This window comes from Acinonyx jubatus, chromosome B2, assembly GCF_027475565.1.
Source record: "Acinonyx jubatus isolate Ajub_Pintada_27869175 chromosome B2, VMU_Ajub_asm_v1.0, whole genome shotgun sequence".
Lineage (NCBI taxonomy): Eukaryota > Metazoa > Chordata > Mammalia > Carnivora > Felidae > Acinonyx > Acinonyx jubatus.
In genome coordinates, this window is record NC_069385.1 from 22,157,908 (window position 1) to 22,172,132 (window position 14,225).

Sequence of the window (14,225 nt, forward strand, 5' to 3'; positions counted from 1 at the left end):
ATCTAAGAATTATTAAAATTTCTTTGTTTTCTGACTCCTTGGACAAACAAAAGGTTAAAATTAAGGCAGTTCAGAGATGAAGGGAGTTGGGGGTGGTCATAATATAGGATAGTATTAAATATAAAAATAGTAAATAAAGCACAGTTTATCAGTATGTTTAAAATAGCTCTAGGAGTTATGCATGTTTATACTTTAACAAAGTGTACTTTATTGGGGGAATAATTTAATTGGTCCATTATGTGGCATTTACCAAGGTAATTTTTTCCTTTTTGTTTGAACACAGGAATTAAAAGTGATTCATAAAACAGACACACACACACACACACACACACACACACACACACACACAATCAACATGTAAATTAGAACCACATTAAGATGATCATCATTTTATGTTGTTTCCCTAAAATGGCTCTCATTTGCCCTGTATGTTCAACTCAGAGTGCTGTGACGGTGTTGTTAGTTCTGATTCACGGAAGACTTAGAAGTCCCTGTGAACGGCTTTATAGAGCAACTTCAGTGTGCAGTTATTGCGTTTATTCTTTCTGTGCACATTTTTTGGGTTTTGGGTTTCTTTTCCCCCAAGGGAATTACTATTATATTGATTTTAGTGTATATGATGGTTAAATCCAGGAGCATAATCTGTACATCTGTCTGAGGTCTCTTTGGAGAACATAAGCCCAAGCATACTGCTTTCCTGATTAAAAACTTTCAGTGATTCTGATTAGTCAGGACTCTTGGTTTTAACTGACGGAAACTAATGGGACCTTTGAAGAATTCCAAATAGCCAAGTCATGTCGTGTATTTGCGTGCTAGAAGAATCACTCTAGCCAGCAGCATTGTGATTAGAATGAAGGGGGCCACTCCAAAAACAGAGACAGGAGCCCGAATGGACCTAGATCTCTAGCACGCAGAAATGTCCCTTTGCACTGACCTAGCTGCTCAAGCTCTTTACTCACCAGACTGGTAGCGAGTTTACGGGAGCCACATGAAAGTTGAGTTTGGGCCCATAAAATGGGCTAGTCCTCCATTCTCCAGCATATCTCCCCACCTTCCTCCTACCAGGTTTTTAGGCACCACAGTTTGGGAAGCAGTCTTCTGCATGTGGTTGCCCACACTGGGTGATGGGGGTTGGGGATAGGTCATGTGAATGTTCATGAACTGCTTGTTACTCTCTTCCCTTCTGGGCTTCACCTATCTGGTGTGAGAAGGGAAGCAATTGTCAGCAGAGGCCAGAGTGGCCCCATGCTGTGGTTGCTTTGCTTTTCCAACCCTCTGCCTGCTGGCTCAACATACCTAGCTTCCATGTTTCCTGTGAGTTCTCTTCTTAGGTACAATTTAATATGAAATTTTCCCCTTCCTTACAACCAAAGCCAGGAGGGGGCACTGTCTTGGCACACTCTGCATCTATGACAGAGCACTTGCTCCCTAGGCAACTCCCCCTCTCCCAGTTCCGTCTTCCCACTGTCTGTGCCCCACGTTCTCGGCAGACTTAGTGGGCATCTGGGTGGCAGGAATATGGGGCTCCCTGGTTGCTGATTCTTGTTCATCTGAAGTTCTTCCAGCCAGGGCTCTTTGTTCTAAAAACTCTGATCTCTGCAGGATGAATGGTATATCTTGGCTTATCTAGAATCCTCTCCAGTTTTCATCAGGGCTCTCGGAAACCTCTTCTGAAGGTCTCAGATATTCAGCCACAGAACTGAAATGGATGGAATGTGCTTTGAGAATGTGTGACTAGTTTCAGAGTCTGAACCCCTCTTAGACGTTTCACTTGGTGTCACAGTACCCCAACATGTTTGAATCAGCAAATTTGTTACATTAAGAACTTATAGCCTTTCCCCCGGGGGGGAATCTCCTCTCCCGAAAACTCCTCAGTTTGCCACACAGTCTCATTTCCATCCTATGGAAATCAGCCATCCTTCTCCTGTCCCACTTGCTGACCTGGGTGGGAGGCATGGCCAGGCTTGGGAAGCAGGGATGTCCTGTGCTTCGAGACCAACAGCACCGGGCTGTCTCTTTCCTCTTCCTGGTTGACATTGTTACTTCCTTTGGTTTTTAAGCAATTCAGAGTTTAAGATAAAGGCCTTAAAGACAACTTTCTCTGCCTCTCCCTTTCTACGTATTTGCATAGGAATCAGAGGAGTTAATCTTGTGAGTAAACTCTCAACATCTGCACAGTTTCCTTCCTTCCTTCTTTCTCTATCCGCCCCAGGATTCTAAAGCACAGGAATGCCCCCAGGTCGCCAGTGCCTTTGCAGAGACCACACTCCTGTCTGCAACAGGGGGTGGCCTTTTTTAAAAAAACATTCTGGCTCCAGTTTTAGCAATTGAGGCTAGTCAATAGCGCAGATACGTATGAGTCTAAGGTTCTTGGCGCCTTATGCAGGCACCCTGCGAGTCTGAATCTCCCTGCACAACTTCAAGTATGCAGGAAATCTTCCTTTTTTTTTTTTTTTTTATTCCCTGTAACTAATTCAGACTCCAGCCCCCAATCTGCTAACCTACAGGGAAATTTCATCTCAGTCATTTTTAGGTGTCTCTCCTTCCCCCATGGGGAGTGTTCTAGAACCCAGAGATTACCATGGCACCTGGTAGGTAAGGGACTGGCCTCTGACCTTTTGTGTATCTGCCTCAGGACTGAGTAGAGGCTGGAAACCGTGCCACGGGTCTGGTCTCCCAGAGCACATCCCACACTCTTGAGGGCTCTGCTCACCGCCCTGGGGAACAGAGCTGTGCAAGGGACGCCTGGCTGGTGCTGACAGATCTCCTTCTCTTTTACAGGCCCCGGGGTGGGGGGTGGAGGGAGAGAGAGGGTCTTTTTCTCACCCTTGTATGTGCCCTCTGCTTCTCCAGTCTCAGGAGTCAGGCAGAATCTCCTCATTGGGTTTAGAGGTTAACAAAGACAAACTGCCTGTGCCGTCATCTGGGCTAAAATACAAGGAATTACAGAGCCTGCCACCTGTTTTAAATGAGCTAGAAAGAAAAGCTGTTGGGAGGACAAACAAAGCGAAATTCCAGAGTTGTCCTGCCGTGCTGATTTGGAGGCTGTAATGAAGGCAAAACATCGCCCAAACAGTGGTAACTATGGAAATTAAGAGAAGGAAACAGATTTGAGAGACAGTAAGCTTGCAGAATCTGTATAGCTTAGTCAGTGAGAAAAATCTAGTATGACTCCAGAGTTTCTGACTTCAGAGAGACCAGGAAGTAATACAGTAAAGAGACTGACCTGTTGATAATGTGGACTCACACCACACACTCTGGATGCAGGTCTCAGCTCCACTGCCTGCTGGTCATGTGAGCATGAGCAAATTAGTGCAACTTTTAAGCCTCAGTTTCCCCATAAGTAAAATGGGGCTAATACTGCATACTCATATGGTTGTGAGCATGACTCAAATGGTCATGACCTTCTGAGCATCCAGTAAATGTTAGCTATTATTATGTGGTGGTGCCAGTAGCTAAAATCTGTAATACTACAGGAGGAGCCCCTGCTTTAGGGCAGGTGACCCTCGGGGCTGTGAGATAGCCAGGCTGAGAGGTGGTAGATGATGGATTCATCTGGACTTGGAAAGAAAGCTCGGGATTGTAGACATATTTGGGAGACCTTTGCCTCCAAAGAGTAGTTGACACCTTGGGGTATGAATGTGGTCCCCCAGAAATGGTGCAAGAAGGTAGAGGGGCAGGTGTCAGGCCCACAAATGTATTCAGACATCGCCCCCCTATGTCATCTTTAAACTGACTTCATTGTTTTGAGATGAACATGACTATCCCGTTTAGGGTCTTTGCTTCAGAGGTATAATCTCATTGTTTGCTTGGTGAAATACAAGTTAGTTGTCTGTAATCTCCCATATTGGGTGGGCTCCTTTCTATCTGGAATTACAGTGTTTAGAAAAACACACATGGACACACCTTTTTTGAAAAGCTTTTCAAAAACAAACCTTGCAATCTTCAATCGAGAGCTGGCTTTCACTGAAAATTAAGACAATTCCCAGTGTTTGGGGCTTTCCCAATTCTTTCCCACTCAAATCATTAGAAATAAAAGAGTCAGTTTGAAGAATTGACTTATGAAAAATCAGGAGTAGCCGGAAGTGAATGAGCTGAAAGTGGAGGAGAATCCCTTTGTTTCATGGGGGTTTCAGTGCAGGCTCAGCAGGCAGCTAAACCAGGACATTCATAGAGAAAAGGGCATGTTCTTAAATGCTCTCAGAGGCAAACGCCTAGAAAGACCTACCGTGCCAGCAAAAAGTTATTCTACAAATCATATGTTCTGTATTCAGGAAATTTTACTTTTTGTCATCGAAACATCTGAGTAAGCAGATGTAAACAGATCATTTTCCAAAAAAACATTTTCCCTTTTATTTAAAACAATGATCTGTTTACTGTGTGCCGATTTCATTCCTAGAAAACTGTGACTTTCCTTGTTACTTTGGAGCCCAGAACCATGTATATTTAGGAGTGTTTTTACCATATACTTTAAATATATATTTACATATTATATATTAAAAGATTATATATACATGTGTATATATACGTATATACATATATATATACATATATGAATGATTAAAGCCCTTTTGTCAGATTTGAAATCTAAGTTCTGACCTGAAAAGCAGTCTGCAAGGAGCATCCTGTCAAACTTAGATGTGTTATTTTTCCTGTCTCTTCTCTGCTTTATTAAACTGTCACACACCGCGCACGATTTTTCCCCAGGGCCACGCATGCTTTCGGGTTCTCTGTTGCATTGTTAACTATTTAAGCGTTTGCCTGGTGCCGAGATGGCAGGTGGGAGAGGCAGAGGAACTTGGCCTCCTCCCCGCCAGAGTTCTCCTCTTTCACTAGTGCTGCTTACATTGAACAGCTTAAGAATAAGCTCCTATGTGAGCCCTCGGAGGCCAAGGAGTATTGTTGGATTCAGAAAGGAATCGCTTTCTTTTAGTGATCATTTGAATATTTCGACAATGAAGCTAAGCCACTCCACTGCCTGGTTTGCGTACCTCGTGTCATGTGCGCCCTTCCTTGGGAAGAAGAGAGCCCTCGCCTCTCTGAATTTGTAAATTGGTATTGTCCGTTGGTGAGATGAGTAGAAGCAAAGGAAGAATCCTCCAGAAGAATTTTACTCTCTTGCTCAGTGTTTTTTTAAAGCTCTTTAAAAAAAAAAAAAAATTAATACAGGCCTTTGTAGACCACCCAATTAAATCACCATGATAAATGGTGGGTATTTTGAGAAGAGAGATGGGCCATGAGATGATGTGTTGAAGTGTTTATACATGCAAAGTGAGGAATACATTTAAAACAAATTCTCTGGATAATTCAGAGGTCCTACTCACCTCTGGTTTTTTCCTGAATTGTGATGGGTTATTTTTCAAATTTGGTTGTCTAAAAATGATCTTCATTTTTCCATTTTTAACTTAAAAGGAATGCTCTCCTACAAAATAAACAGACATAGCTTTTTTTTTTTTTAATCAAACTAAGAGAACAGGCGACCAAGTGAATAAACCACATAGGTAGGATATAATTGGCTTTGTTTCATAGTAAGCTTACCTTTGTGCTGGTTAAGAAAATCCTAAAAAGCTTTCCCCCTATGAGAATTGACTGGTTGGAATAGTCCTAAATTGGAAGAAGCCAAGTTTTGTAATTAATTGGTGAATAGAGATACTGGTTTCCGAATGCTCACCAGAGATCAGTGGTACAAAGCTGGCCATGGACTTGGCTCTGGAGAACTTGGTGAAAACGTGAATGCCCAATGCCAAAGTGATGTTACAGCATTCTGTGCTGCTTTGTGCTGTGGCCTTGGAATCTGTATTTTTAAAAGATGTCTCTGGCAATTCTAATGCATAGCCAGGTTTGGTAACCACTGAATTGTGTATTCAATTTGGAGACCTCAGCCTTTTCACCATCTGATGAATCTATATGTTTATTTGAAGCTTTTGTTGAAAATGAATGCCTGCTGGTTATTGCTTTTTTCAGTTCACAATTTGTTTCCGGTTCTGTTATTGCATAGATTTGCATACCTGTTTTATAGTATTCTAATACTGTTGCTTTAAAAAAAATACCATTTCCTCTCTGTGCTCTTTTGAATATTTAATGTAAACAATTTCGTGTTTTGTTTTGTTATTTTCCCTACTTGCAGAAAGTAGGGGAAAACTCCAGGGTTTTTCTAACCCAATTGTAATATAAATACTTAAAGATCTTGGTCAAGGTAATATAAGATTGAAAATCCTTTAAGTTACAGCATTATGAACTTCATCATACCTTTAAAATATGTCAGATGAGCTAAATGTTTAAGACTTTGGCCAGATGGTCGATCTGAGACATTTAAAAATTAATGGTTGTGTGTCTGTTGAGGTATCCTACTACAGGATTTTAACACTTAAAATTGATCTGTGAATGAAAATGCGTGAAAGGGCAGTCAGAAATCTCTGTCAGTCATCAATTGTGTGTATGTGCTCTTGAAGTCAGGCTCAAGCTGCAACATGATGGGGGGAAATGTTTTCCTAGCTTCATTCACTGAAGGTGTGCAAGATCTCTTCTTACAGGTTTGAGTCGTCAGACAAACTTCCGAGGGGACTCCATGACCACCTGGAAGCTGGTGTTTCCTGTCACCGAGTAGGTATGCAAACAATGAAAGCTTCTTCAAATTATTTCTGCCTGGGCATGTTTATTAACAATTACTTGGAAACACATAGTAAAATCAGTCAAGGAGATTCAAGGTACTTCAAAAAGCTTCTAGTATAGAGGTGCCTGGGTTGGTTAAGCATTTGTTTCTTGATTTTGACTCAGGTCATGATCTCACGGTTCGTGGGATTGAGCACAGCGTGAGGCTCTGTGCTGACAGCGCGGAGCCTGCTTGGGATTCTCCTTCTCTCTCTCTCTCTCTCTCTCTCTCTGTCTCTCTGTCTCTCTCTCTCTTTCTTTCAAAAACAAAGAAACATTTTTTGTTTTTAAACTTTCTGGTAGGGAATAAATACATTTCTGCCTCAAACTGCCAAATACCTTAGAACAGAATTCTTCTAACCTTTTGTTTTTTGAGGAGCATTAGTATGCTGTACAATTCAGGGAATCAGATGATGCAGTCAGCAACTTTTCATATCCTCTACTGTCCCCCATCCACGGACTGTGGTAATACATACAAATCTGTGGAGTTTTCTGCGGGGCGCCTTGTGAGCTCAAAAGTTTTAAAGGTACCTTGCCCTAACTTGTGTACCTGAGAAAAGTCCTCTTTGTGGAACATGTTAACTGATTAGCTTGAGGACAATGCTGGTCACATACCAGTGGCACCAGGGGATCCAGTCACAGATAACAAGGCTTTACTTGGAAACGCTGTAGTAAAATGCTGAAGTCCGCTGCTCATGCAGACAGTGTAACTAGGAAGGATGGCGAGGTATGAGTAGGAAGAACACTCAGCTTAGCTCAGACCATCTGGATTTGGCCTCTGGTCATCCTCGTCATTATTATCAATAATGGTATTGAGGGAAGCTAACACTTCTGGGACACTCACTCTGTGCTAGGCACTCTGCTTGGTACAAAACATTACTTGCAGTATCTTGTCAGGGCCTATGGACAAACAGTGTAAGTCTCTAAACCTCAGTTTCTTCATCTATTGGATGGGTATAAAGGTGCCCTTCTATCTAGCAGGGCTGACAGAGGGCTTTAGGAGTTTGACCTAGAATATCGTTCTGCTAGGTAGTATTTTGGTTCCCTTTGAAATATAATCTGACTGAATGCTATTTTGACTTATTGGCCAAGACATTGAAATTCATCCCAACGTGGCCAATATATCTACTAGGAACTGAGCAAGGCACTAACAGTTCCAGCAAGGGCGGGGAGGGGGACTCTTGCCATTGTGTCTTCTGTATACCGTGTGATTGACGTCGGAGGGCTGGGTTGGAAGTTGGGCGTGATGACCAGGAAGACCCTGGAATGTGTGGGCTCTGTGTCGGTGGTGAGTCTGTGGGCTGAAGAAGGTAGGGGGTGGCTGCCACACGAGGCAGTGCCTGTCTCAGGCTGACCTGGACAAGCCCGGACAGGACGGCCAGTACAGTCGCTAGGCAAGGGGGAAAGGAGGAACAACTTGGGACATCGCTACAGGCTACTGGGAAGGAGCAGCAAGCATGCGGCCGGGGAAATTGGGCTCATTGTGAGCAAGGTGCCTGGCCTTCAGGGGCCGGGAGCACAGACCGCACACTGAAGCCCCTGGGATGGGCTGTGGGCTGGACCACACATGTGGATTACGAGGACAGCTACTTAGAGAGTTCACATTCCTCCCCATTGAACTGGGTATGATTGTAATGGTTTGTTAAACAAACAAAGGACCTAAAGCTGTGAATGGGGGGAGAGAAAAGACTTAAGGTGAAAAGGAGAGGCGGCCCTGCTTGCCAGTGTTCCTCTCTTCTGAAGCTTTCGCCCCCATTTCCCCCGACATTCCTTTCTCCCTTTCAGAGAGGCCAGTGCAAGAACTGGGACAAGTTGCCTTGTCTGTCCAGAGCCCGCGCCTTTTAAAATGGAAACCCGATGAAATGTGTATCATCTTAAAAAGAAAAAAGTCAACAACTGGAATCATTTTAAAGGGCCAGTGATACATTTTTTTACATTTCAAATTAAGTATTTCTGGATGAACAGTTTGCTCTGCATTGTTTGGATCTTTTGGATGTGATATGGAAAGGGAAAGAGAAAATTCTCACTCTGGCATTGTGGGGTCATTCTGTCTGATAAATATAGGGCATGTGTCCTCACAGGTGGGCAGACACCCTTCTAGAAGAAGGAGGAGTGAGCTCCGGAAGAGGTGTGGCGATTTTACTTTTTTCCCTTAAGTATGAAGACAGGTCACAGTAAAGTGAGTTCTGGATGCTCATTTGTTGAAAAAGCTTAGGGGGAAAAAGACTGTATGCTGTCATTTGTCAACTGCATTGTAAGCAGGGTGCTTTACATTTGTGTCCATTTGGGTAATCACATTTGGTCCCAGGCTCATTGTGTGTAAAAAGAGCCAGGTAGAATTTCCGAATAGTACTTTTAACTCTGCTGTTCCCCCAGGGTAAGGGAGTTGCCCCTGGTGGAGAGGAATAAGTGAGTACTTGTGAGGCTTTTCCTGTGTGAAGGAATCCGCTGATGGAAACATCCTCACTTTCACCGGCCCCCAGCTCCTTCTAGGACAGCCCCTGTTGTTCCTCTGCCTGCTGCTCAGGGCACTGCCTCCTCCCTTTATCCTCACACCTGCCTTCCTGCCAGACTTCGGGCCAGGCTGCCCCTGTGCTGCTGCAGGCCTCTGCTTAGTGTTCTTCCCTCTGTCTAAAGGCCACCTCGCCCTCCTCATGTGCTCCTAGGTTCGCCTGACTGGCCAGTATCAAAATTTAGCAAGTACAGACTTTCAGAAAGAATGAACTGAAGCCATGTCTAAGTCTGCCACCCAGAGATACTTTGCTGACACGTAGGTACCTGTTTGCAGGCCTTTTTCTGTTTATTTAGAGATAGTGCTGTTTCAGGATCAAATAGTCCACCTAAGTCATGAGCATCTTTTCCAGACCTCCTGTAGCTTTTATGTTGCCCTCAAGAGATTTTTAACTCATGGATCTGGCTTCCCGTCATCAGTGTGACTATGATGCTTTTCTTCTTTCTTTTCTCAGTGTAAGCCTTTACCCTCACACACTTCCTGGGAAGGGACCAGGCTTTTCTTTTCCCTAGAATGGTAACCGTATTAGGACAATAGGCCCTGCTGCTAATTAGGTAAGTTTTGGTTCCTCTGCGCCCTCCTCTTAGAGACCCAGGAAAAGAGATCACTGGCTGTCAGCTGTAGAAGCATACCCTAAAAAGGCCTAGCGGCCTGGCGCAAAGGGTGTGTTGGGAGGGAGGAGGGGGATCTATTTTCAGCTGTCAAAAAAGAATAGTCCCCACCGCTGACTTTAATGACTAGAAAATCTTCTCCTAATCCCAGAAGCTCTCGTCTGGATTTCAGGACTGCTGTCCGCTTCTCATCCCTACCATGCTACCTGGAGTTCGTTAGTAGTCTTTGTGAAATCAAGGTCTGTTCCATCTATGCTTGAGAACCATCCCTGGACCTCACACTGTCTCTCTGTGTACACATGCCTGTTCTGCTTGTTTGTGGACATTTGATGTTTCTTCCTAAATGTTTGAATTTAAAAATATCATGTATGTGGTGGGGAGAGGAAGGGAGTGGAAGATTTAAGTACCATGCACAGTGACCCATTCTGGGGAAGTGCTTTGGCCCTGTCTGGGGAATCCCGAGCTGTGCAAGCCCCCTTTCCCCCTGCCCTTCCCCCCCCTCCCCCGCCCCTTTACTTGCCCTGCCCCAGCTTCAGAGAGGGGCCTCTGCAGTGATGGATCCTGGCTCCCTGGTCATCAGTCCTTTTCCCCATGGTAGTGTGGCTTCTCTTCATCTTCTGTGGCTCTTTGAGGCTCATGTTCCTAGGCTTCTGCCTTTTCCATTGCTGCTTGGGGCTTCCTCCTAGTCCAGCTGAGACAGAGTTCGAGTGGCATTTTCTACTTACTTCTACACCTTCTCTTCCCACCTTCTTCACCCCATTCCATGTAGACTCAGAAGGGTTAGCCTTGACTGTTAAATAGGTTAGATAGATTTTCAATCTGCCAAACACAATATAACAAGGAAAGGTTCCCACCTGTAAAGAACCTACTTTCTTTTAGTACACTGGGCAACCAAAGACTTGAGCTATTGGGGTCCTTACAGAAGCCAGTAGCCAAAGGGTGTCATTTGCTGTTAATTTGGTCTAGAAAAGTGCCTCAGCTCCTCCTTCATGTCCTAGGTCTCCTCACGAGCCTGAATGCCCATTAGGCACCAGGAGATTCAAGATGTTTGAAACCAGTGCTCACTTCGGCAGCACATATACTAAAATTGGAGTGATACAGAGAAGATTAGCATGTCTAATACTAAGGATAACATGTCCAAAACTAAATTCCTGACGCATATGTTTTGCTGGGCTTTTCTTCTGGGACTCCTCCTTCCTTTCCTTCACCACCACCACAGTCACCTCTTTCCTCTGATGACCTCACCTAAATCCTAATCTAACCAGTCTGTTTACTGTCATTTCAACCTACCCTCTCTTCTTTCCAGGTGACTGTTATCTCTTCTGAGATGCGGCAGAAGCTAAAATGGCTTCACTACTCCTGGTCTCACCAGTCTCCAATAGATCTTCCATATCTCTGCCATTATTATTGTCACAAAGTATGATCTGATGACAAGTCCACTGCTTATAATGGGTTCCTGTTGCTCAGCCCCCTGGTATCAGCCCTGGGTTGTCCTTGCTTCTTGCGGTTTGGCTCCTCTTGGTCTTCTTGAAACTTAGATTCCTATACTTCTGCCCTTCCCGATGTGAGTGTGAGTGGGGGAGGGTAGGAGAGAGAGGGAGAGAGACACAGAATCTTAAGCAGCTTTAGGCTCTGAGCTGTTTTTTTAGCACAGAGCCCTATGGGGGGCTCAAACTAAGGATCTCTGAGATCATGACCTGAGCCGAAGTTGGATGCTTAACTGACTGAGACACCCAAGCACCCCTTATTTTTCATTCCTGATTGCAGTTTTAAAGTTTTGTTTAAACATTAAGCTTATAACCTGTCAAGACTTTTTATATATGATGTATGATAGGAATCCAATTTCCTTATTTTTCCTATGGATAACCAGTTATTAAGTAGTCTATTCTCTCCCCAGTGATTGCAGTCCCAGCCCTGTAATATATTGTTTCCATACAAGGGTGGGTCTGTTTCTTGGCTATTCATTCTACTCTATTGGTCCACTTGTCTAATTCTGTGCCTTAGTAGGTCATCCTGCCTTAATTATGGTAGCTTTAAAAAAAAAAAAAAAACAACTTCCATTTGTTGTATTTGTTATCTCCTACCTTTTTCTTCTTTGGGAGATACCGTGGTCTGTTTATATGTTGATGAGTATGATCCAGTAGGACTGGGAAGTTCTTGGCTGTTCTTGGACTTTTCTTTTTCCATATAAAATTTAAAATGGTAAGAGTTCTAACAAAGAATCCTGTTGAATTTTTATTAGCACTTCTTCGAATTAATAATATGGAAAGAACTGATGTTACAATAATTCTATCTATATTTCCCTATTCATGAACATGGTATATTTCTCCATTTATTTAGCTCTTCTGTAATGTCTTTCTGTATAGCTTTATAATTGCTCCATAAATATATGGTACATTTGTGATTAGATTTATTCCTAGATCTTTGTTTTGTGGCAAATGTATATGGTATTTTTAATTTTATTTTTGTTTGCTGGCATTTAGAAATAGTTCCTTTTGTATTTTGATTTTTTATAACTGAGTATCTTGCCAAGCTTTCTAATTCTATTCTGTGTATGGATTCTTAGGAATCTATGTAGACAGTCATCTATAAATAATGAAGGATTTTACTCCATTCCAATTTTACACCTGTCATCTCTTTTTATAGCTTTATTATAGGTCCACTTCTAGTACAAATGTTTAACAAGGTGCAGTGTTTAATAGGTATTTATCATATAATGAAGATAATCAGCTGTTTCATTAACTTAAAAATTACCTCCACTTTACTGTTTCTAAGTTTAACAGTGCATATTTCAACCATTTAGCCTATGAATGGTTTTACTGTTAATTAGTCTCTGGGTTATATTAGCTGGCTTATAAAAGGTTGCTTCATGGTGTTAATCACTAGTGAGCATTAGGAGGAGCAAACATGTAAAAATAGCAGGTACCCTCAAGATAAGCCACACTGGCAAACATAAAGATATCAGAGGAGTTTCTGCAGATTCTCAGATGCTCCCCTAGCAAGTTTGACTCAAATCCCTGCCCCTGTCTGGCTCTTGCTACTGCCTTTTCTTTTGTTTTCTTAAAAAAATGTGTTTGTATCTGTGTATGTGTATTTCTTCTTTTAGGGATCTCTCTCCCTCTCTCAGGTATTTATAGTTGTTTTTTAAGTTTTCTTTTCCCCGTAGAGTCATCGTCTTCATCCCAGCTGCTTTTTTCTATTTATTCTGTCAGTTTTTCTTATTAGATGCTTTCTTCTGGTTTCTGGTGATCCTCAGCTGCCTGCTGATTTATGAGTGGAGCCATTAAAAAGCTGATGGAAGCTTTGTGTACTTCACTAGGGCTTGTTGTAGGTTAATGCAGGTAAACCCGGGGCCTGCCATTTGTCCTTGTAATTATCTCTTTTCTCTTGGGCCGGTCAGCTTTCCCAGAGAAGACTCCTTCAGTCTCCTACCCTGGAGGGGATGGGCCTGGTCGCCAAATAGGGCAAATATACAAACTTCCCTTCATTCCCTATTTCCGCAGAGTGCCCCACCCCCATGCCCTCTACCGGGAGGGGGTCAGAGTGCTGCATGCTTCCCCACAGACGTTCCCACTCTTTGTGTTTGTACACCCACTCTCATCCCCACCTCCAGAGTTCCCTAGTGCCCACATTTCTGAGACTCTTAATGGGTTCTGCAGGGTCAGTCAAGTTGCTTCACAGCTTTTCATGACTGGCTTAGCACTGAGCTTTCTTACGACTGCAGAGCCAGTTACTGCTGGTTTACCTGCTTTCCAGCTTACCATATTTTGTGGTAGTTTTCTCCTTTCCTGTTGTCTTAGGCTGTATTTGAAAAAATCTCACTAATACTGTTTTAGTAGCGTTTCAGGAGAGACTAGAACTTTTATTCAGTTTGCCATCTTCCACTGGATTTTTCCCAGCTATCTGTAAATAGAAAGTTAGCACCCTGTCCTTATTGACATTTTCTTCTTTTTTTTGTTAATATTATTTTTGAGAGAGAGACAGAGAGCGAGCAGGGGAGGGGCAGACACACACACACACACACACACACACACACACACACACAGAATCTGAAGCAGGCTCCGGGCTCTGAGCTGTAAGCACAGAACCCTAACGGGGGCTCGAACCCACGAACCGTGAGATCATGACCTGAGCCGAAGTCTGACACTTAACCCACTGAGCCACCCAGGAGCCCCTTATTGACATTTTCTAAGTCTAGTGCATAGATTTGATGTTCTAAAGCTGTGGTATAGTCGACCAGAGAGCTTTCTCGTTTTTTTTTTCTCTCTGAATATTAAATAAGTCACTTTGGCTTTCTTGTTTATTTTAGGCCTTGTTTCTAAGAAAATAAGAGCTGAGTCATTGAGTTAACAAAGCTAAGTCTCTCAAGGTAGCAGTTTAAAAGTCAGTAGGCAGCAAACTTGATTGTTCAGCAGGTGGCCGGTGGTGCTCCCAGAACAGAACGGAGGGGC

The 14,225-nt window shown here is 43.2% G+C and overlaps 1 protein-coding gene and 1 non-coding gene across 4 annotated transcripts in view; both read left to right on the forward strand.

Moving 5' to 3' along the window:
• The window catches only part of PLAGL1 (PLAG1 like zinc finger 1), a 27,871-nt gene continuing 13,646 nt past the window's right edge, over positions 1–14,225 (forward strand). For all 3 annotated transcript variants that reach the window (XM_027056722.2, XM_027056723.2, XM_027056721.2), the window contains exon 1: positions 1–6,607. The gene's annotated coding sequence lies outside the window, so the exon portion shown is untranslated. The remainder of the gene's footprint in view (positions 6,608–14,225) is intronic.
• LOC113598968 (U6 spliceosomal RNA) lies at positions 10,832–10,940 on the forward strand. The gene has a single exon (XR_003419726.1). It is a non-coding gene; the product is annotated as a U6 spliceosomal RNA (small nuclear RNA).